The following is a 23930-nucleotide window of genomic DNA, read 5'->3' as shown; positions in this document are numbered from 1 at the left end:
GGAAATACAACCCAAGAACAGGACTGGGATAAGAGAGAAACAAAGGCGAAAGTCATACTGAAGATGTCTATCAAAGACAACATTATCCCCCATATCCGAGATTGCAAGTCGGCCGCGGATATTTGGAGCACAATCAAGGGTCTGTACGAGAGGGAAGCAGCCCCAGCACCAACACCAGTACCAGCAACCGCAGCAGCAGCAACAGAAAGGAGCCAATTACTTTCAAAGGAGGCCATCTAGAGGTATGAATGATAACTGTGCTAAGAGATGTTTTTACTGTGGAAAGCCTGGTCACCAGACTAAAGAGTGTTATAAGAGGCAAGCAGATGAAAGAAGTAAATAGAAGAAACATCAGGGTTGTTTTGCTGAAGAAGAGGAGGACCACAGCCATGATCTTCAGCTATTCACAGTCGACTGTGCACTTTCAGCATCAAAAGGAGATGAGGACAATACATGGTATGTCGATTCTGGCGCATCCTCGCATATGACCGATAAGAGAGAATGTTTTGAGTCTCTTGAAGAATCTGCATGTGGATCAAAAATTTATTTAGGTGATGACAGTGGGTATGAGATCAAAGGTTGTGGGGATATTCTTGTGAAGCTTCCTTGTGGTGACATCAAGCATCTCAAAAATGTTTTATATGTTCCAGGAATTAAAAAGAATTTGATCTTTGTTTCTATGATAACAGACCAGGACATGCAGGTGCAATTCTTCAAGAATGGATGTGTCATTCAGGATAGCCAATTGGAGACAGTTGTAACAGGAGTACGCGTGGGGAATTTGTACAGACTGGATGCAAGAAGCATGCCACGACAAGTGATGGTTGCAGCAACATCAACAGTTGAAAATCTCTGGCATTAGAGATTTGGACTTCTCAATCTACAAGATCTCATCTTACTTAAAAAGAAAGGTATGGTCGATGGACTTCCTGCTTTACATAATATCAAACTGGAATGTGATGGATGTGCACTAGGGAAGATGCATAGAGATGAATTCCCTTTGCATGTTAACAGAAAAGAAAGAGACATCCTAGAACTAGTGCATACAGATATTTGTGGACCTATGCAGACTAGGTCTTTAGGAGGTGCATACTACTTTCTATTGTTTACAGATGATTGCACTAGGTTCTCTTGGGTGTATTTTTTAAGCAAAAAGAGTCAAGATTTCCGATACTTTAAAGAATTCAAATCTATGATAGAGAACCAAACAGGAAAGAAGATAAAGATTCTCCGCTCGGACCAAGGGGGAGAATACAGGTTAGGTGAGTTCATGAACTTCTGCAAGCAGCATGGGATTATACAGCAATTCACAGTGCCACACACTCCACAGCAGAATGGAGTAGCAGAATGCAAGAACAGGACCCTTGTGGAGTGCGCGAGAAGTATGCTTCAAGGTAAGGGTATTTCTAATGGTCTTTGGGCAGAAGCCATTAATACTGTTGTTTATTTAAAGAATAGGAGTCCCACCAAATGTCTAGGCTTCAAAACCCCCTTTGAAGCATTGTTTGGACTCAAACCAGCAGTCGGTCATTTAAGAATATTTGGATCTAAAGCTTTTGCTCATATACCGAAAGCAGATAGGAAAAAGCTAGACACCAAAGCCTTGAAATGTATATTTGTAGGATATGGCAAGAGTATAAGGCATACAAGTTAGATAATCTTGTGACTCATAAAGTGTTTGCAAGTAGAGATGTCATTTTTCATGAACAGACAGAAGATGGAAAGGAAGACTCTAACAATGACAGCTACATTCCATTGCTGATAGAACTGAACAGTGAAGAAGAAGAAGAGCAGGAGCAGGAGCAGAAATAGGAAGAAGTAGTAGCAGATAGTGTAATAAGTGATGATGCAGGCCTGAACAGTGCTAAAACAGATAGAGTTGAGGTAAGTCCTTTACCTAGAAGATCTGGTAGGAAGACTAGACTACCTGCAAGATTGAAAGACTATGCTTTAATGTCCAAAATTTTAAATATTGTAGAACCCTCAAACTATGAAGAAGCAAGTAAATCAGATGAATGGAGGGCTGCAATGCATGAAGAAATGGAATCAATATATAGAAACCATACTTGGGACTTAGTTGAGTTGCCAGAAGGAAAAACCCCTATAGGTTGTAAGTGGTTGTATAAACCTAAGATAAATGCAGATGGGAGTGTAGAAAAATTCAAAGCTAGACTGGTAGCAAAGGGTTATTCACAGCAAGAAGGAATTGATTTTGATGACACCTTTGCCCCTGTAGCTAAACTTAATACAATTAGAATGCTAATCTGTTTAGCAACAAAACATAAATGGAAGCTACACCAGTTAGATGTTAAATCTACATTTCTGAATGGAGAATTAAAAGAAGAAATATATTTAGTACAGCTTCCTAGTTTTGTGAAAAAGGGGAAGGAGCATTTAGTGTGTAAACTTCATAAGGCACTTTATGGTTTGAAACAAGCACCCAGGTCATGGTATGACAAAATTGATTCATTTTTTATACAGCATAGCTTTCATAGGAGCCTCAACGATCCAAACCTGTATACCAAGATAAATAAACAGAGGAAAATCATTTTGATTTCTTTGTATGTTGATGACATGATAATAACAGGAAATGCAAATAATTTGATCAAAGAGATCAAGTAGCAAATGTCACAGGTATTTGAAATGAACGACCTTGGTGATCTTCATTATTGCCTAGGACTGGAAGTGTGGAAAGATTCTGGTCAAACTTTTCTAACTCAAGGAAAGTATGCCAGAACCCTGTTGGAAAGATTTAGAATGGAACAGTGCAAAACAACAGCAACACCATTGCAGCAGAATCTCAAGTTAAGCAGTGACGATGGCACAAAACAGGTGGATGGCACTTTGTATAGACAACTAGTGGGAAGTCTGATATATCTTACGACAACTAGGCCTAATCTAGCATACTCTGTTAGTGTGCTGAGTCAGTTTATGTCCAGACCACTTGACAGTCACTGGAATGCAGCAAAATGTGTGTTAAGGTACCTTAGTGGTGCTTGTAATTATGGTATTTTATACACTGACATTTCTGATGTTACTTTAGCAGGTTATTCAAATTCTGATTGGGCAGGCAACCTGGATGATCGTAGATCCATCACAGGTTATGAATTTAGTATTGGATCCAGGGTTATTTCATGGAGTAGCAAAAAGCAAAGCACTGTAGCATTATCATCATGTGAAGCAGAGTACGAGGCGTTGTGTGCAGCTACATGTGAAGCCATCTGGTTGAGGAGATTGCTCAGTGATGCAGGCGAAGCACAAAAAGAAGCAACCAGCATCAAAAGTGACAACCAAAGCACAATAAAGCTCGCATACAATCCAGTTTTCCATAAGAATACTAAACACATAGATACTTAGTTTCACTTTGTATGAGAAAAGATACAGTCTAAGGAAATTTGTGTGGATTATTGTAATACTCGTGATAATTTAGCTGATATTTTTACTAAGCCTCTAGGGCGAGTAAAGTTTGACTTATTTAGAGGGATATTAGGTGTGCAAAATAACCCTTTCTCCATTAAGGGGGGGGAGTTAGAAATAATGGAGAAATGGTTATGTGGTTGTAACGTACCTTCTTAGTTTAGGAGTTGTTCCTAGAATTTAGGAGGTTGTTTTCAGCTACCTATTTTCCAGTCATGTATTTAATATGTAATATTCATTCATGTAATTGAGAGTGAACGAGAGAGAGAGAGTCTCTACCTTGTTTGAGTGCAGTCTCCAGGTGATGTACACACCTGTGAGCTGCAACTCCTTCTGATAATTCAAAGTTTGAATATTTTTATCTGGGCCTCCATTATTGTCAATTTACCCTCATTGTTGTATCTCTTGCTATTTTACGTAAAGAAGTTGATTTGAGAGGTACATATATTTTAAGTGCAAATTTAAAAAGAGTTGATTTTAAAGGTAAATATGTTATAAGTAGAAATTAAGTTAGAGAATGAAATTCTTGATTTATGGGAGGAAGGAAAGACAGGCGTTTTATTTGTAATAAGTTTGGCCATTATGCAAGGGAGTGTCCAAATAGAAGACATATATCATAAGATGATGATCATAATCATTCTAGGGGAAACTTCAACAACAATGATCAAAGGAATGACAAGTACAATGGCAAAGGAAAAATGAATGCAGGACATCAAGAAAATGGTCGGCCCTCCAAGAAAACAATGAACTCTAGGTATGAAGAATCAAATGTTGTTTATGATAAGCAAAATGAGTATTATCTTATATCGACCCTCTCCACCACTTATGCTCCGAACACTTCGGGAAATTGGCTTATCGATAGTGGTGCTTCAAGGCTCTTCACAGTATACAACGAAGCTCTCTCTAATATAGAAGGAAACAAACTTGGAGATTATTCTTGGAGACGATACCCTTCAATTGAGTTAGGGTAACTTGATTCATTTACAAGAAGTTCTATATGTACCTAATCTCAAGAACCTGGTGTCCAATTCTGCAATGGAAGACAAAGGTTACAAAGTCGCATTCATTGATGGAAAGGTACGTGTTTGGAAAATGAATTTTAAAGATGTTTTTACTCTTGGGTTCAAGGTTGGCACTTTGTATCAAGTTGTAGGAAGTCCATTAGGGACCATGTCTTGTAACAGATCTCTACAACCTGAACTATGGCACCAGTTGTTTGCCCATCTTCATTACAACGCCCTACTCGATATGAGACAGATGGTGATAGGGATGCCCGAGTTCAAAGAAGAGCATGAAGGTATATGTCTTGGATTTATCGAGGGAAAACTTACAAGTAATAGCAAGACGAAAGATGTGGAACAACCCAATGGGTTTAAGGTTCATGACCGGGAACCTCATGTATACATATTAAAGAAATCTCTCTATGAGTTGAAGCAAGCACCCAAAGCTTGGTTTAAGAGGATTGACAACTATTTGATGAAGCTGAGATTCACTAGGAGTGAAGCCAATCCAAAAATTTACTTTAAGGTTGATGATGATAATCCTTTCATACTAGTACTTTATGTTTCTTTTTAATTATGAAAGAGATGTTATTTTGAGGGTAGCAACTTTAGTCATTATTACCCATTATTAATTTAGTATTGATGAATGCAACTTATAATGTTTAACTTTGAAAAATAATATTTGTTTTATAATATTATTATAAAACCATTTTTCAAATATTTCATAATTTAAACGTCTTATTGTAACCTCTTGGCAACATAATGGCATGCAGCCTCTGGACAACATAATGTCATGCAGATCACTACTTTTACATTTTTAAGTCATAATTTATGCATATGGCTGAAATATTCATGCACAATTTTTAGATATTTGTGTAGTGATTTTTTATTCTTAAGCTTCATAGCAAAACCATCTAAAAACAAAATCCTGAAAAATAGTTTATACTCACCTAAATATTATATTTACTGTTGTAAATGAGTAGACTTAGTAGTTGTGATTACCCACCAAAAGTTATACAAATAGTTAATTTATCCACTTCACATTTGAAGTTTTTAGTTCCAAATTTACTTATTAACCATTACCAATCTAACATTAACCAATATAAATTATAACTTTTAATGCTATTTTTCTTAAAACATAATTTCTAATTTTAAATTAGAAAACTAAATACTGATTTCAATAAAATCATTATTATTTTTATAATTATTAAAAATATTTATTTAAAATAATAATAATCATTCTTTTCTATCTTTCAAAATAAACTTCTTAAAAATAAAATAAAATAAAAGATAACTTTTATTTTACCAATATCTATTTCTACCTTTATTCTATGGCAGGAAATAGTAAACATAAGCGCCCAATCATTTGACTAGCTGTCTTTAATCAATTATCCATCATGTTACTTGAGCTACTGTCAAAATATATATGTGGTGATTCGCATAAGTGGTGGATGGACCAGTTGCCCTTTTTAAATGCAAGGTGCAGCGAGTAGAATCATCCAACAGGGCCACATAAGTAATAACCTGCTTCTTTCCTCGTTACTATTGGGCATCTGAGGTAGTCACTCGAGGTGCTATTTTTAACCATCACATCCATTGAACCACTGTGCAATTATGTATTGATTTGATTGCCATTCAGTGGTGGATAAACCAGTCGGCAGCCGAAAGATTTTCAAATATATATATAGTAAACGCAGTGCATGAGTGATGTGTAAAAGCTGGTTTTCTACTGTGCAATTATGTATTGATTTGATTGCCATTCAGTGGTGGATAAACCAGTCGGCAGCCGAAAGATTTTCAAATATATATATAGTAAACGCAGTGCATGAGTGATGTGTAAAAGCTGGTTTTCTATTATTAATAAAAATTAGTAAAGGGCTTGTAAAGGGCTTGTTCTATCAGTAGTTTAACCATTATTTTTTTTCCTAAAGGTTATGGAAATTTTGGTTATATTTTGAAAAAAATAGTATAGATTTTTATAAATATAAATAAAAATTGTTAAAATTCATAATTTTAAGTGTCTTAAAAATGTTTGATGGTGTTAAATCCATTTCCACTATCAAAAAAAATATGATTCAAATACTGTCTCTACAAAACATTTTGAATTTTTTTTATCTGTCATCAAAACAATTCCTTTACCTCAATAAACTACTCCATTGTATAATAACTTTATCCATTATTAACCACTTGAGGAGTATTCTACTAAAAAATACCATTGATTTTTTGTGTGTATCTTCCACGAATGCCTTATGTTAAACTACAAAAAGCATGTTCGCAAATGATATGACACGCATTCAACTTTAACCTCGAATCTGATGAATATGTGTGCTGCTGCAAATGCGTTCCACTATGGTTTTTATTGATGAGACTTTGCAGGTTGCCCACATATAATGTTGGGAAAGGATTATTTCTAAGAAATGATAAATATGTTTTTGTTTGAATGTGGAAAATATTAAAGTAATAAATTGAGAACGATTTATAATAATAATTCTTTTCAATTAAAATGCATTATATTTATTGTCGAAATATTTTATGCTAAATTTAATTTTTAATTTTGATATTTTGTAAGAGTTTTATTAATTTCACGCGGCTACTCTTTCATGAATTATTAAAAGTATTTTTTCATTTGAAGGTAAGATAATGGGGGTAGTAGATGATTCCAAAGTTTTTATTAAAAGTATTTTTTTATTTGAAAGTAAGATAATGGGGGTGGTATATGAGTCCAAAGTTTTTAGAGGTTTCATTTTCTTTTCATGAATTATTAAAAAAAATAAAAATTATTTGAAGGTAAGATAATGGGTGGTATATGAGTCTAAAGTTTTTATTAAAATTATTTTTTCCCATAATTATTAAAAGTATTTTTTTATTTAAAGGTAATATAATGGGGTGGTATATGAGTCCAATTTTTTTATTAAAAATGTTTTTTTTTAGGTTTAAAGTAAGATAATGGGGTGGTATATGAGTCAGGTTTCATTTGTTTTCCATACATGTGGAGGAGGATATAAGTGTGAGAGTAAGATGAGCTTTTGAGTCATCGTGACTTATCTATATATTCAAATCTTGATAGTCACTATTCCATGAAATGATGGGCTTTAACTTAGAGCATAATGGTAGGGAGGGGATTTGTTATAAAGACATTAATGATGAGTTTTATCAAAGAATAGGAATTTAACACTAGAGAAGAGTTTTGTCAATTTAGCAAATATACAAGTAATTGATATCAAGGTTTCCTATCTATGTGCTAGTTATTCTTTAATGATTCATGGCTAATGTTGGTTTACTTATTTGGAATCTTATGTTGGGATTTGGTATATGAATACTGGAGAGAAGTGAGCTAGGATGATGAGCAACAAAGAGTATGGATATAGTGAAACTAAGTTGGGGCTTTATAGTGGGAGGCCAAAGAAATGAAGCACATCTTTGACCTTCGAATGAGATGATTAAAGAATAGATCTAAGATGTTCTCTATAATGGTACTTGTAAAAGCTTATAACCATAGGTTTTTTATAAAAGTGGAGCAAGAAGTTTAAGAAAATGAAAATAGGGTTAGGAGAGAAGAGGCATGACATCTAGTGGAAAAGTAGATGGGGAGGCAATTGCATGCATTTCTATTACATGATTTCCAAGCAGAAAGGACACTAAATATCTAGAGATAATGGATTTGTATTGACACATGAAGAATTTCATTGCTATGACTGTGGATGTAAAATACACTCAGTACATTGAAATCCTTAGCAAACTAGATCATCTTGTCAAGAGACATATAAAATTAATAAATGTTATATGGGGACATGAGGTAGGAAGTGAGGAACCAACACAGTAGGGAAGAACCACATGGAAAGAGAAGATGATTAGGGAAAGACAACAAAAGATGTAGACTAAATAGTGTTAAGTCCTATATAAGCCTTATGTTAGCCCAAAGCCCTCTTATTGATCCCTAAATATTGAGTGATTACATTTCTATTCTTATATTCTTATGTAGGCTAGGACCCCTCATGGTCCCACTTTATTATAATTATACCCTTTGTCTCTTAGATATATATATATATATATATATGTGTGTGTGTGTGTGTGTGTGTGTGTGTGTGTATGTATATATACATATACACTAAGGAAACCTAGTATTAGGATCATCAAATATCCTCTTTTTCATTGTATTTATTGTGAAAGTAGGTTTTCCTTTAAAAGAGGATTGTAATTATTGATTTCTTATCATTTTGCAAGCATAAGGATCATAAAATTTGGTATTAGAGCTCTTGCTTCAAATAGCTTAATGTGGCATTTTCATTATAAATTTTCTTTTGGGAGGTTTCAAATGGTGAAACCTAGAGAATATTGAGAAGACATCTCAGGAAATATCTGTTTTAAGTTTCAGTTCTTCGTTTGCTAAATTTTTGGAGATATGGTCTAAGGAAGCTAGGGTTTCTGAATGCTCCTAAATTTTGTCTCAAATAAGTTAGCCTGGAATTTTAGTTATAAATTTTTCTTGTGAGGCTTCAAACTGTGAAACTTGGACCATATTGAGAAGAAATCATGGTAAGCATCTAGTCCACGTCACAAATCCTGTTTCACTTTATTTTTGGATATATTCTTCAAGAACTTTAGGGTTTTTGTGTACTCTAGAACTAGTCTCAAATAGGTCAACTTGGAATTTATGCTATAACTTTTTTTCTATAAGGATTCATAAAGTTAAACTTAGAGCATATTGAGGAGAAATATTAGGCAATAGTTACTTCCATTTTTAGAATTTGGTTCATTATACTTTTTGAGTTATACCCTATGGAATTTAGAGTTTGTGAAAAATCATGAAATAAATTTTAAAAGAGTTAACTTGGTGTTTTTGCAATATCTTCTTGTTTGGAAATGTCCAAACTATGAAATCTTCAGGAATTTCGGGTGACATACAAAAGTACCTCAGGTACAAGTTCAGGGATTTTATTTCAAGAATTGGACATGCAACATGTTATATAAATTCGTTTTTGGGAAGAGGCCAAAAAACCAATAAGTTTTGGAAAATTTACTATAACTTTCAGTTGGCACATCATATTTATTTCACACTTGTGGAATTGCAGAAAATACATATCATAGTATTATAGAACAAATTTTTAGATCCAAAAGGCCTCAAATCTCAAAGTTATATAAATAAAGCTTCAACCATTCTGTTAAACACATACATGGTAGCAACAGAAGATGAATGATAAACATGAGAGTGTATCTATTATTAACAAATGATATACATTTATAGTACATTCATATGACCTTTGGTTTCGTATTGCAAGGTCTCTTGGACTTCCTTAGACTATTCATCTTCCACACAAACCCTTAGAGGATTAGTTGTCCAAAATGCCCTCCCTTAATCAGAAGGGTTATGTATGACTCCAAGAAGAGAGATGTAATACAAAACATGCAAAAATGGATGGCAGCACTAGGATGAATGTGCTCTCTGAAATGTCGGTACAAGGGAGGTGGTTTAAGGATGACCACCAACACTGGAATGCTTAGTGCAGTTCCCAAAACTCTTCCAAGTCTGGCATGAAGCTCAGGTCTTTTGCTAGAGGAAGTTCTCCTGATGTTTTGAAGAGGGAAACCTTCAACTAATAAAGGGAGCTCTCACCCCACATAAAAGGGAGAACGTGAACCTAAAAAGGGAGGTCTCAACCTGTGATGGTTTAAGGATGACCAACAACTATGGAATGCTTAATGCAATTCCTAGAACTCTTCCAAAACTGCCAAGAAGCTGAAGTCTTCTGCTAGAGGAAGTTTCCCCAATTATTTAAAGAGGTATCACCAACTAAAGGCATGCTCAGGGGAATATTTATCTTTAGCTACAACTCTGAATCTAGAATAGTAGGTTGTGTCTCAAGCTTGCTTGATGTGGCTTTGAAGCTTGTAGATGACCATCACTTCCCCCCTGTCAAATGCAAGGTGAGAAGATAAAGAGATCTCAACTTCAAGACTTTTCAATATTCGAGAAAAAATCCTGTTGTATGAGCTAAATATCTTCTTGGTTGTTGAAGCCCATTACCATGAAGCAATCCATCCATGATGAATCTTTGTTCTTGCAGGAGGTTTATTTCTGAAGCATCTGTTTGAAGAATGACTAGTTTTATGACAGTGCTTACATGGATGAAGATCAAAACAGTGATCCTTCAGATGGCCAACTCAGTCACAATATTGGCATTTCACAACATGTTGTTGTTGCTATGGAAGAGGGGAAAAATCTGGAACTGTTGAAGGTGAACTGTCATGAAGGAATCCAACACTTTGAAACTGGATGGGCTTTGAGTAATCTAGAATATGAAAGGACACATCCTTGTCATATCCAAGACCAGTTATGTGCTTGTTGTGGACAAGCTCTTCTAAAGGTCTCATGATGGGCTTGGGAGTGCAAACCAAACTTCTACATCTGCATGTGACTTTGTTGCTTCATTGGGCACTAGATTTAATCAAATTGCTGCTTATGGGACATTGTTTCAATGTTCTGAACAGAAACAAGTTTAGAATGATGACTATACTTTTGTAACTCCTCTTGCTATAGCTATGATTCAAGCTGCCAAAATTCAATGGTTTCTTGTGCATGTTGTAAAAATGTTTGAATATCTCTTAGAGTGTCTTTGCTGACTTTAACTATGCTTCCACCATTAGATAAGATTAGAGTGCTTAATAACTCTAATAATCCATGAATTTTCTCCATTATGCAAACAATTGAAAAAACAAATGACCAAAAAATGCACTTGTAGAAACAATAATGGTTTTGGAAAATTAATTTGCCAATTTCTCAATAGAAATCAAGGCAATTTTTTTTTTTTTTCAACGAGTATTTGATTTCTTACAAGGAGATTTTGACAGCAACTAAGATCTTATGCTAGAGAAAAGTCACCTTATTTCTTCCCTTAAGGACAAAAACCCTATTTTAGTATGAGTTCTGAAGTGACAAATATGACCACTTTCAAATATCAATGAAACTTGGCTCTATTTGATATCCAGTCATTTCCAAGAGTCTTCAACGAACTCAACACACTTCAAAAGAAGCATACCAAAATGATCAATGCATACGCAACATCATATCACATTGCACGCTGGTCGCATTATTCAAACCATCTTCACAACCAATGTATGAAGCATAGGTATTGCATGCAACATTCAACATTGTATTTAGGAATACAATGTATTGCAAATTCTTTCTCCACATAGTTCTTTTGGATAACACATATTCAAAGATGCAACCATGCCCAACTGCTTACTTTATTTAATTAATTGCCAAATAAAGAATTGTTCCCAAAAACATTTCACCTTCTTCAAATAGAAGTTTTGTAACTCTCTTCATATAAGGTGGGGGAATTTACTTACCGAGGAGCGCCTTGTAATTAGTTGTTTCAATCATAATTGGATGAAGTGTTTTCCCCATTGCACAAACCATCAATAATTTCACGTGCTCAACCTCTAGCATAACCATCCATCTGAAGATGAGAAGATTCCTTTGAACGCAACTGCGACTGCCAAATAGTTGAGAGTGTTCCTAAGGGTCTCCTTCTCTTCAACTAGTTTGTGGTGTATTCCAGCTACAAACCTTGCACGTTTTAATAGGGAAAAGGTTTTGGAAAATCAAATAAGGAGGTGACATATCCAACAAGCACCCTTTGTAGAGATTCATGTCCCTCTAGAGTATCCAACAAGGGATAAGAAGGGAAAGTGTGTGGAAAATCATGATTGATCTGCTGCGTTGCAGCAGTGACATTTTGCAAAGGCTTCCTCTAAATTTTTTTGTCATTAACACTCACATCTGCTCATTATTCTTGCAACTGTTATATCTCCTCAAAATTTAGTTATGAGATTCTTGTAAAGTTAACCCCACAATTGATAGAAATGTGCAGGTAGCCCACGACTACTCCAACCTTCAAGAACACACAAGAAATGTCAAAGACAAGCAATATAATCTCACATTACAAAGTTGAAAAGTTTCTATTTCAGCATGACCACTTATCTTATTTTACCTGTGCAATTCTTAGAATACTCAGAGCTTGAGTTCTATTCACAAATTTCATGCTTTTCTTCCTCTTACAAGACTTATTCTCCTTGCTTGAATCTCGTAGCTAGAGAGGAATGAACAACACAGTTAGTTCTCCATGCCTGGATCCTAGTAGCCACACCAGCATACACACAAGTGCACCAAAAGGAATCAAAACACAAATATTTCATGGCATTCAATTACTACAGAGAAGGCTTAAACACAATTTATTCAACGCTCCATTCCAACACACATAACTGGTCTTGAATTCTTTCAAGGAAATTAAGTCAGAATGAGCTCATTTAGGAGAGCGATGAACGATTTCGAGCATAGACTACTAATGCCACGATTTCAAATATCGCATCCCTCAGATCTGAGTAGAATATAATGCCAATAGTTGTTTTCTCCAAGTATGGTGATGGTGGTATGTAGTGGGAGGAGGTGAATGGGATGAAACGTAAGGCCAAGGAGAAGTTGATTAGAAGGCGGAGGTAGAGTGGCTTGAAGCGGGATGCTCAGCCATAAGTAGGGACTCTTTGGTATTCCTTTGTCGATTCGGCTACTGATCACAAACAACTGCTGCAACTATATCTTAGGGATCTAGAACTAGAGTAATATTCTCAGCTAACACATATGTTAAATGACCAGCTAGAGCTTGAATAATTTTAGTGTTCTTTGCACCAGCTAAAGCTACCTCACATGAAGAAAGAAAGGCAGTCAAACAACAATAACAATCAATGGAATTTAATGCAACAACAACCAAGTCACAGAGAAAGAGCAACAAAGGTTTCAACTTTGTCCTTGTTGACGAAGGAAAACGAGTCACCGACCTCCATTTCCAAAGAACTAACACCGACGTTAATTCTTCCATCCCTGGTTTTCCCATGGAAATCTTCGTAGCCACTATGTTCCATAATCAAACTTATGGTGAAGGGAAACATTGAGGCGTTATTGAAGGGAACGCAGTCCTTCAACTCCACAAAACATAGAAAAAGGAGTGATACCTTGAGAAGGTGTAACTTCTTAGGATTGTACACTCACAGCCTATTCCAAATGAACAGTCCAGCTACAAACTAACATGTGCGTAGTGAAACGAATACTGGATTTTTGGAATCTATCATAGAAATGATAAGGACGCTCCATTATTCATCAAGGAGAGAGCAAGAAATATTCCTCTCTACAGTCATAAGAATAGGTCTACAGAGTACACAACAATGGAAGAACTGAAGGACATTACCTTTGTCAGAACCCACAAGGAGGAGAGTAGTTAATGGGATTTCATGACTCACAAGGGTTTGTTTCTTATGGTTTACTATGATTTCGTTGAGAGATAGGAGTGTTCGTTGGTTTAATGGGTGACATGATGGTACCACACTAGCATTAATAATTCTTCTAATTCATGGGTAAAGCCAAGTGGGAAGGTCTGTTGGATGGCAACTGATAGGCAGAGAAAGGCCTCAAATATGAGCAGGGCAGGAGATCACCCACTCTACAATGGAAGAACTGAAGGACATTACCTTTGTCAGAACCCACAAGGAGGAGAGTAGTTAATGGGATTTCATGACTCACAAGGGTCTGTTTCCTATGGTTTACTATGATTTTGTTGAGAGATAGGAGTGTTCGTTGGTTTAATGGGTGACATGATGGTACCACACTAGCATTAATAATTCTTCTAATTCATGGGTAAAGCCAAGTGGGAAGGTCTGTTGGATGGCAACTGATAGGCAGAGAAAGGCCTCAAATATGAGCAGGGCAGGAGATCACCCACTCTAATACCATGTTAAACACATACATGAAAGAAACAGAAGATGAATGATAAACATGAGAGTGTATCTATTATTAACAAATTATATACATTTATAGTACATTCATATGACCTTTGGTTTCGTATTCCAAGGTCTCTTGGACTTCCTTAGACTATTCAACTTCCACACAAACCCTTAGAGGATTAGGTGTCCAACACATTCTTATATTTTGCAAATTAAGGTATGTAACTTATGAGTGACCTAATGGTTGACTAGAAGATCTCCTTTTTTTGTTTAATAAAGAGGAGGACTATTATTATTATTATTATTTTCCAATATGCCTCCAAAGAAATTTACTACACCAATTTAATCTACTGTAGGCCCATCCTTGACTCATGAAAAAAGTGAAGACTTATAATCTAGGTCATCTCAATTAGATAAGAAAGTTAATGAAATGGATGGTTAGTATCTTGAAAAAATTGGATTTCTGGGGTTCTCAATATATTGTTAAAAGAGAAAAGGAAAATAATATGAATGAAAATAAGGAAGGAATAGAAAGTAATTTGAATGAAAGAAGGAATAAATAAAAAAATCCATGATTTCCATGGAAAATACTCTCTTTGAGAGACTTCCTATTGGGTGATTTAATTGTGAGTTAAATCCCTATCATTAATTGTCAACCTGGGGTTTGTAGATCTAATGAGGTATACATGTACTATATGTAATAGGTATTTATTTATTAGAATATATTAATATAATTCAATTGAAACTAACTACAAGGTTAATCAAGTCAATCCAATCCAATCCAAACCAAACCAAACATAAAGAAATTGAAATCACACTTTCATAAAGGAAATCACACTTGCTTGAAAATCAAGATTAGAGTTGTATAAATGAAATCACACCACACTTACATAAATGAAATCACACTTGCATAATTGAAATCACACCATACTTGCATAATTAAAATCACACCACACTTGCATAATTGAAATCACACCACACTTGCATAACTGAAATCACACTTGCTGAAAGGAAAAGTACACTTGCATAAAATGAAAACACACTTGCTGAAAATAAATGAAATAACATAACCATACTATGTTAACAATATGTAAAAAGGTGTGCAAACTATCATTGATGGGGGCCCTCCATTCCTCAGCAAGCACACTGAACAACTATCACATCTTGGAGATCGAAATGACAGTATGTGTTTCATAAAATGAAGTTAGAAGATATTACAATAATTCTCTCTCCTCATTTTACAAATCACATCTTCGATGGAACTTGGAACCTTCAATTAGCAACTAACAACTAGCTACCTCTAACCACTAACCACTAGCTACCCTTTGTATGAAGGGTGCACTCTTATTTATACAAAAATTAAGGATAAATATACAATAAATAAAGATCCTTAGATCTCTCCTAAATCCACATTTATATATTATGGTTACAACCAATCTTGTAAGAATCTAAAATACAAATCCTTTCTAAATTGTCTCATTCATGATTCTTCTCCTTTGAATGTGCATAGTTAACTATCCACATCTTCTACAATTATTCCACAAATCTTCATGCGTTTGAATTTGAAATTCGAATTTGTGGTTGGGTGGCCAAGTAGGACCCTTCTAGAATCTCCAGGTAGGCTTACAATATCACAAAACTCATAACACTTTTAGATATATATGAAAACATGTGAATTTCCTAATATTTAATCACAAATTCTCTTAAAATACTTAAAATCAATGACTTGGAAAATAATAATCATAAACCATGTGAGTATGAAAATGGTTACTTAATGTAAGGTTATGGGGCTATAGAGTTATGGAATGAGGGTAAATTGATGGAAATGAAGGTGAACATAGATGACATTTTGGAGGTGAAACACTTCCTAAAAGGGATGTGGAGATCTAAGGAAATTGTGAACATAAGGAGAATCATGTTTTCAAGAATCAATATCATATGGGAAGAATGCTTTCATAATTGGAGAGAACATTTTGAATCACAAAACCTTAATCATGAATTTTCAATTTAAGACCCACATCATGAGGGCTTCAAGTAAACATCAAGAAACCACTACATTTTGAATATTGATATGAGGAAATTTGATTGTAATGATCATGTAACATCGATATTTCAAATGGAACAATACTTTTATCTACACCAAGCAACATCCTTACAAGAGGTAAATATTGCATACATGTTTTTACAACAAGACCAACATGTATGATATCAATGGCTTTGTGAAATAAAAAAGGATTTTATTATATTTTCATTCATTTTTATAGATAAATTGATAATACATTATGGGGATGTTAAGAGAAAGATATTCTTTAGTCAATTGGTAAATATTTGACAAACATGTCCAATTATAGAGCACATTCAACAATTCCAAAAGTTAAGCCTCAAAATAAAGATTATTTCATAGGATAAATTGGTAAACCTTTTTATGGGCGTTGAGAAATATAGGGCACAGAGATTTGGGCGATTTCTCTTATCTTGATAACTACTTGTGATATCATTTTAATTTTATTTGTTATTAAATTATTCTTCTTTGTTATTATGTTGTGTTTATCATCAAACAACCACCAGACTATGAATATCAATAATACACAAGGAGATAAGATGTAGGCTACTAGCTAGGGCCAAAACCTCTTCTACTAAGGAAATCCCACAAGAATTATTCTCTTCTTATAGAATATAAAAATGACAAATTCCAATACCTTTAGACCCAAAACAAAGACCCCTCAAGACCAAGTCAACCTTCCCTCTTGATGAGCTTTCCTTGCATGGATTCTAGTCACAAAATCTAACCTTCCAAAAACTTTGACCCCCAACAATAATTTCGACATTCACTATAGTCTACAATTTTTTCCCCCTCTTGTGGTAGTTGCAACTTCGCAATGTGGGATGGAGAGACTCTTTTAGGCCTCCTTTCTTATTTTATTGAATTGATTTATCCTTCCTTTACAAATAGATGAAGTGCTTCCATTTTGACCTTCCAAAATTTTGTCCTTTATGCTACAGAAACCATAGCTTCCCTTTTGCATGTGTAAGAGAGATTAACCCAAAATATTCTATTTTGTTGTCTTATAGTCTTTGAATTTTTATTTTCCTATTTTTCTTGCTCTTCTCCTTATGATCAAACTTTCTTGGATGAATTATGCAAATGAGGTAAAGTTCCTTCTTATATATAGGCTCCTTGTGAGGCGCGAATAACCCTAATGAGGCTGACTTCATGTCTGTATGCCAACTTGTCTTCTTCCAGGGTGATTTGGTCTTTGAGGGATATATTTGACACTATTGACTTAAAATAAATTCTTTAACTTGATACAAAATGCCCAAATAGGGTCTAATACATATGACAATGACTTCTTTGACTTTGTGACAAATCCTAGAAGCACACAACGAGTGCTAGAACTAAAACAAATTAACCTTGAGAATGAAACCCATTCTATAAAAATAATAAAAATATTTTTTTTTCTCTTTAGATGAAATATATAAAATCAATAGTACATAGAATATTATGAAGGCTGAATCTAGTTACAAATTTCAACATTCCCTCTTAACTACAGAGGTATTCATAATACATACATGGTACAGGACATTATCATACTGAAGAATTATCATAAGGAGACTTGGATTGGTAATCCATCTCATAAGATATATTTTAATCTGATATTTGTGCATCCCATCATATCAACCAACATTGTCATATAGCAAGGTCTTGACTAACAACTCTATCTCTCCACGAGATTAGAGCATAGTGCTAGGGAGACAATGGTTTATAGACACCATCATTGTTGTCACTCAAGGAGCATACCCCATCTGGATGTTCACAAGGTATGTCCTTTTAGGGACATTCCTTTCTTGGATGTACACATCCTCAAGGAATTTCCTCTTTGAATACTCTTGCCTATTGGATTCCCTACCTCATCCTCAAATATTATTGGTATTGGTCTCAAATGCTTACCCAATCCTTCCTTCTTTCTTCGTAATGTGAAGACAAGAATGATGTGTCTATCTCTCCCTCTCAACTAGGGACGATCTACTCATTCATATAAAAGTAATATACCCAAGCTCCCTCTTAACTAGGGACTTGTTTCCAATGGAAACTATTTTCTCTTTGGTGGAAATCATGGTACTATCAGTTGCTTATAGGGCTCCTTCTTTCTACATCATCACGGTATGGATGAACTTCAACTTCTTCATCATGGAGCCAACTTCTTTGTAGGGCTTCATCCATATTCTACATCACTTTCCTTTTCCTCTATTCAATGAAATATTGTGTTGAGCCAACTAATTCTAGGTATGTTATCCTTATTTTCATCGGAAAGTGACCTTATTCATTATCATTTGGATATCCTTCATATTGTTACCTATTTCCAAGTCATTTTCTTTCCAGATTTTTCCATCCAGGTCTATGTGTACTAGCTGTAGGTGAAGTTCTACAACTTTCATCTGGTAGCCCTGCTTCAACCCCACTAGATGCTTGCTTTCAAAATTAAAAAAGTGAACTTCAAAAATAGAATCACATATTCATGATGGTATTTTGTTATAATATTAGCTTCTGCAACATCAACATCTTGCATATTATTCGAACCCATCTCCAAGATATTTTACTATGAAGGTTCTCTTTCTTCATCATACTTATCAAGGTCTTCATAAATTCTTTATATAGATGTCATACCTAATCCTTATTGTTTTCAGATGTGATTATTCATATTATCTCAAGTGACTATAGGTACATATTTACAAACTCTTCTTCTAGCTTCATCATATACTGCTTCCTTGGGATGTCAATACATAACTCCTCTTGTATCGGAATAATTATTTTCCACCACATAATATTCTTTATGAGGTCATATGTTATGTTGATCTCATTATGCCTTTATGCAGAATTCCAAACTTATACCTTCATGTATTCTTTATATGAAAGATTGATTTCTTCTTCAATCATGCTCATGAGATAGAACATACTAACCATTCTATCTGTGATTAAGTGATGACATGACTTTATCTACCTATCAAAGTTAAAAAATATATGCATACCTCTTCCTTCATGTGATCATCTAGGATTCCTTCATAAACATCCCTTTCCTTGCTTGAAGATAGAGAAATTCTTAAACTAACTTGTCATACTGCACTTCTCTTGTACCATACCTTCATCCTTCTCAACTATGGATCCCACACTAGGTGGAATGTAGACTATTTATGTGACACTTGATTCTTCTAAGTTGAGGTGAAAATTTTAACAAAGATTTCAAAGGAGGATGTTGATGATCCTTATTCTACAAAAAACACTTCTTTCTAATGATGATGAGGTGTGACAAACACTTATCTTCCTATCTTGCTAGATGATTTTTTTCAACCATATAAATTGCTACTTCGAATATTCTTTCATGATCCTCGAATGATTTTATCTCAATGATTCCTACCATGAATTGCTAACTTCTATAAATTGAAAATAAAATAAATGTATGAGAGATATTTTAATAGTAGATTTCCTTTATTTCTTCCTTTTTTGAGTTCTTCTCTTCTGATTCTTCAACTTCTTCGGTCACATGGGCTTCACTTCTTTCCTTTATTTTCTTGTTTCCCTTATTGAGTTCAGGAATATTAATTTTGAAGTTCCCATATTCATTACATTCATAGCATTTAATCTTAGACATGTCAATTTCTTTTGAAATCTCTTTTGAGGCTCAAACTTTCCAAACTTCCCTTTCTTCCTTGTCATAGTTGCATATGCTTGTATTTGTTCATTTGATCCAACACCATTCTTTTCCTATAATATGGTTTGTTTAATATTGCATAGTGACCATGAACCATTGAATGGAGTGGCTTCCTTCTTTGCATATATGCTTGATGCAAAGTTTCCCCATTCAACTAGTAATGCATTGAGTACAAGAGTGGTCATCTCTGGTTCTGACATTGTTTCTCCTAGCTCTTATAGTTGATCTCTTATCTGAGATACCTTCATGAGATATGAGGTTGCCCCTTCTTCCCTTGATGGTTTCATCTTGTATAATTCAGTTCTTAACGATATTATTTCTCCTATTGTATTTACAAAGAAAAAATACACCAACTTTACTACATAGATTTCTTTTGATGTCTTCAACTTTACTACATAGGGGATGAGAGAATCTTTGATCAATTCAATGAGGATTATTTGAGCCCTTATTTCTCCTTTCATATAGTTTGATAGTGTTTGATATTAATATTGAGGCCTTCACATATTCAATAACTTCATTCCCTATGAGGATCAAATCTATTCTCTTATTCCACACAAGATAATTTGAAGTCCCAACAAGTTTATTATTCTCCTTGCAGAAAGTAGTCATTTGGTTTGTAATTTGAGACATGAAATATAAATGACTTATTTTTCAATTGAATATGCTTCCCTAATTATGATGTCTTCCTCTGGATACTTCCTTGATGGTCTTATTTCTTTGAAAAGACATTACTTCTTCTTCAATATAAGGAGAGATGCTCTTCTTCCTTCAAAGATGTTTGAGATATGTTTTTTCCTTAAATGTGAGTGGGATCACTTTGATTTATTTGATGATGATGAAGTTCTCTTATTACTTCATTTGGTTGATAATGAAGATGTTTACAAGAATACTTCAACTATGTAGAGTCTTTCTTTATTTGAGTGGAGGTAGGGTCCTTGAGGTCATCTTCTTCTTTCAAGATTTCTATCTTCAAGATGATAGAGTCTATATGATATATTGAATAATCCTCCTTGATGCTCTTATTATAGTATTGGGCCTTTATGTATCCTTCTTCAATTTAGTGATCTTCAAATTTCATCTTCTTGTCACCTTAGCTTTGATACCATGTTGAGGAATCTAGGGAAAATAGACTAGGGTGATTTCACTTATCTTTGATAACTACTTGTGATATTATTTTACTTTTCTTTTTTGTTAAATTCTACATATTTTTTACTATGTTTTCTTTTATCATCACATAACTACCAAAATATGAATATCAGTGATACACAAGGACACAAGATGTAAGCTGCTAATCAGGGCCAAAACCTTGCGTAGAGAAAAAAACCCACAAGAATTCTTCCCTTCTTATAGAATCTTCAAATGATGAATTCCAAGACCTTTAGACCCAAAAAAAATACCCCTCCAAGTCCAGGTGAACCTTAATTCTTTCTGAGATTTCCTTTGAAAACTTCCAACAACAAAATTTGACCTTCCAGCAACTTCAATCGCTAGTAATAATTTCGGCCTTCACTGCAGGTCTACAATTTTTGGCCCCTCTTGCAGCTGGTGCAACTTCACACATGTGGGATGGAGAAGATACTTTAGGCATCCTTTATCCTTTTCTTGGATTGATTCTTCTTTCCTTAACAAATAGATGAAGTTTCTTGCCTTTTGATCATATATTTTGGCCTTTTAAAATTTTATCCTTGATGCTGCAAAAACCATATCTTCCCTTTCGCACGTGTGAGAGGGATTGACCCAAAAATTTTGATTTTGTTGTCTTCTAGTATTTTACTTGCTCTTCAACTCTTTTTCTTGTTCTCATCCTTATGATTAAAATTGCTTAGATGGATTCCTAAAACGAGGTGGAGTTCCTTCTTATATATAGGCTTGTTGTGAGGCTCGAATAGCCCTAATGAGGCCGATTTCATCTATGTAGACCGATTTGTCTTCTTGCAGGATGACTTGGACTTGGAGGGAGATCTTGACACTTTTGAATTAAAATAAATGCTTTAACTTGACAAAGAATGTCGAAATAGGGTAAAATGCATATGACAATGACTTCTTTGACTTGATGACAAATTCTAGAAGCATACAATGGGTGATAAACCTAAAACAAATTGACCTTGAGAATGAAACCCGTGTTATAAAAATAACAATAATAATTTTCCTTTTCTCTTTACATAAAATACATATAATAAATAGTACATAGAATATTATGATGATCGAACCTAGTTACAAATTTAAAAAATGGGAACTTCAAAGGAAAGCATCAAAGATGAGGTGTGTCTCCAAGAATCTGAATCTTTAGAGCATGCTTTTAGTCTGGTAAGGAAAGTTGAAAGTAAAAATATGGCCATTAGAAAATTTCCCACTAGTGACTATAGAGAAAACCATGCCCCTTTCCTAAACGACAAGGTTATCTGCTCAACAAATGGATGAATTAAGAGAGAAGGGATTATTTTTCAATCGTGACAATGAGTATAGTAAAGGGAATAAATGTAGTGAGAATAAATTATTCTACATAGAATGTGAGGATGAAGAATATCAAGAAGCAAAAATTTTGCAAGATATAGAGCCAAAAGGGACTACTATAACAATCTCTTGTCTTGCATTAGCCAACATCAATACTCTAAAAACTTGAAAGATAGAAGGATATATAAAAAGGGAAAGGGTAATAATATTTATTGATTCATGTAGTGCCCATAACTTCATCAATTACAAATTGGAAAAACGTCTTAATTTCTTTATATATCTCGCACCAAAATTTCAAGTGATGATTGCAAATGGAGGCATCATAAATTATTCAAGGAAGTACAATAATATTAATCTAAATATGGGGGAGTATTTATTTTTGAGTGCCATGATTGCAATCAATTACCAACCCCATAAGAAATATTTCATCAATTTTAACTTGTTTGTTTCTTCTCTACCAACCTGATATTGAGTTGTAAATTGATGGAAATTAACCCTTTTGATGATCTTCCTCATATTTCTATCAGATTACCCAGCCCCCATGTCTCGGGCACCTAGGACACTTGATAAAAATCCATTTCAATTCATCCCATCATTTCAAAAACCAACATCCAAATAGTTGATATCTTGGATTCCCAGTATCCCAATTCTTGATTTGTAGATGGGTCGATAGTTGAGTCACTAGGAGATCAAACCACTTGGATAAACCAAATATATTTGTTGATACATGATCAACTAATATCCTAGAATCTGATAGTCTGACATCTGATAGCTTGACATCCATGTCACCTCTGTTTTGAATTCCACCTAGTCACCACCTTAGTGTCATGCCAACGCTCCAAATAAATGTCATTATGCCACATCAACATGCCACAACATTGAAGATCCACCTTGGTTCCACATCATCATGACACATAACTTCACCATGTTAGCTGCCACATGGATGACATGTGAGAGTTATGGTCTTCATCAATGTTAAAAATAGCAACAAGAAATCCTAATTTAATTTGTCCTTGAATTAAATCATGAATTAAATCGAAATTCTATTCTCATAGAAACTTGTAATAGTTAACTAAGTTAATTTGACTTAGTTTGCTCAGTAAATTTGAGTTGGAAGTCTGTCTAGAGTTGGGTTCAACCAGTTGGAGGAACTAGTGGGAGGTCTAGTAGTGGGGAGCAACTTTAGTGTAACTTCACTGCTCCACCAGTTAACTGAATATTCACTCATAAATAACTCATGCATGTCATTTCAGAGGAAGACCCAGTTGATATTAGAGTTCATGGATAGTGTACTCTCAGTTGTATAATTTTCCGAGTTGTACAAATGGTGCATGAAATCAGTGGAAGGCCTATGATGGATTGCACAGTTATGAGTGGGGAATTTCCCAGTTACATATGGGCTAATTATATTAGGTATTGCACAAGGAAGTAGGGGCGTGGAAGGCAAAAAATTTGGTTAAGTGCTGGCTTGAGCTAGTTTGTGAAGTAGAGAGATATATTGTACTTTTGCAGAGATTGTTTTGGCTGAACAAGCATTTTATTTCTTTCTCATATCTTTGTGTTAATCCAATAT

At 34.5% G+C, this 23930-nt stretch overlaps 1 pseudogene; it reads left to right on the top strand.

The window, feature by feature from the left end:
- Nucleotides 1-248: 248 nt before the first annotated feature.
- Nucleotides 249-23930, top strand: part of LOC149235100 (uncharacterized) — a 40925-nt pseudogene continuing 17243 nt past the window's right edge.

The sequence above is a fragment of the Pinus tabuliformis genome, chromosome 8 (genome assembly GCF_031772625.1).
Source record: "Pinus tabuliformis cultivar Carrire ecotype Pingquan chromosome 8, CPIR1, whole genome shotgun sequence".
Taxonomy (NCBI): Eukaryota; Viridiplantae; Streptophyta; class Pinopsida; order Pinales; family Pinaceae; genus Pinus; species Pinus tabuliformis.
The sequence above is the reverse complement of the archived record's forward strand: the minus strand, read 5'-3'. Positions and strand labels throughout refer to the sequence as shown.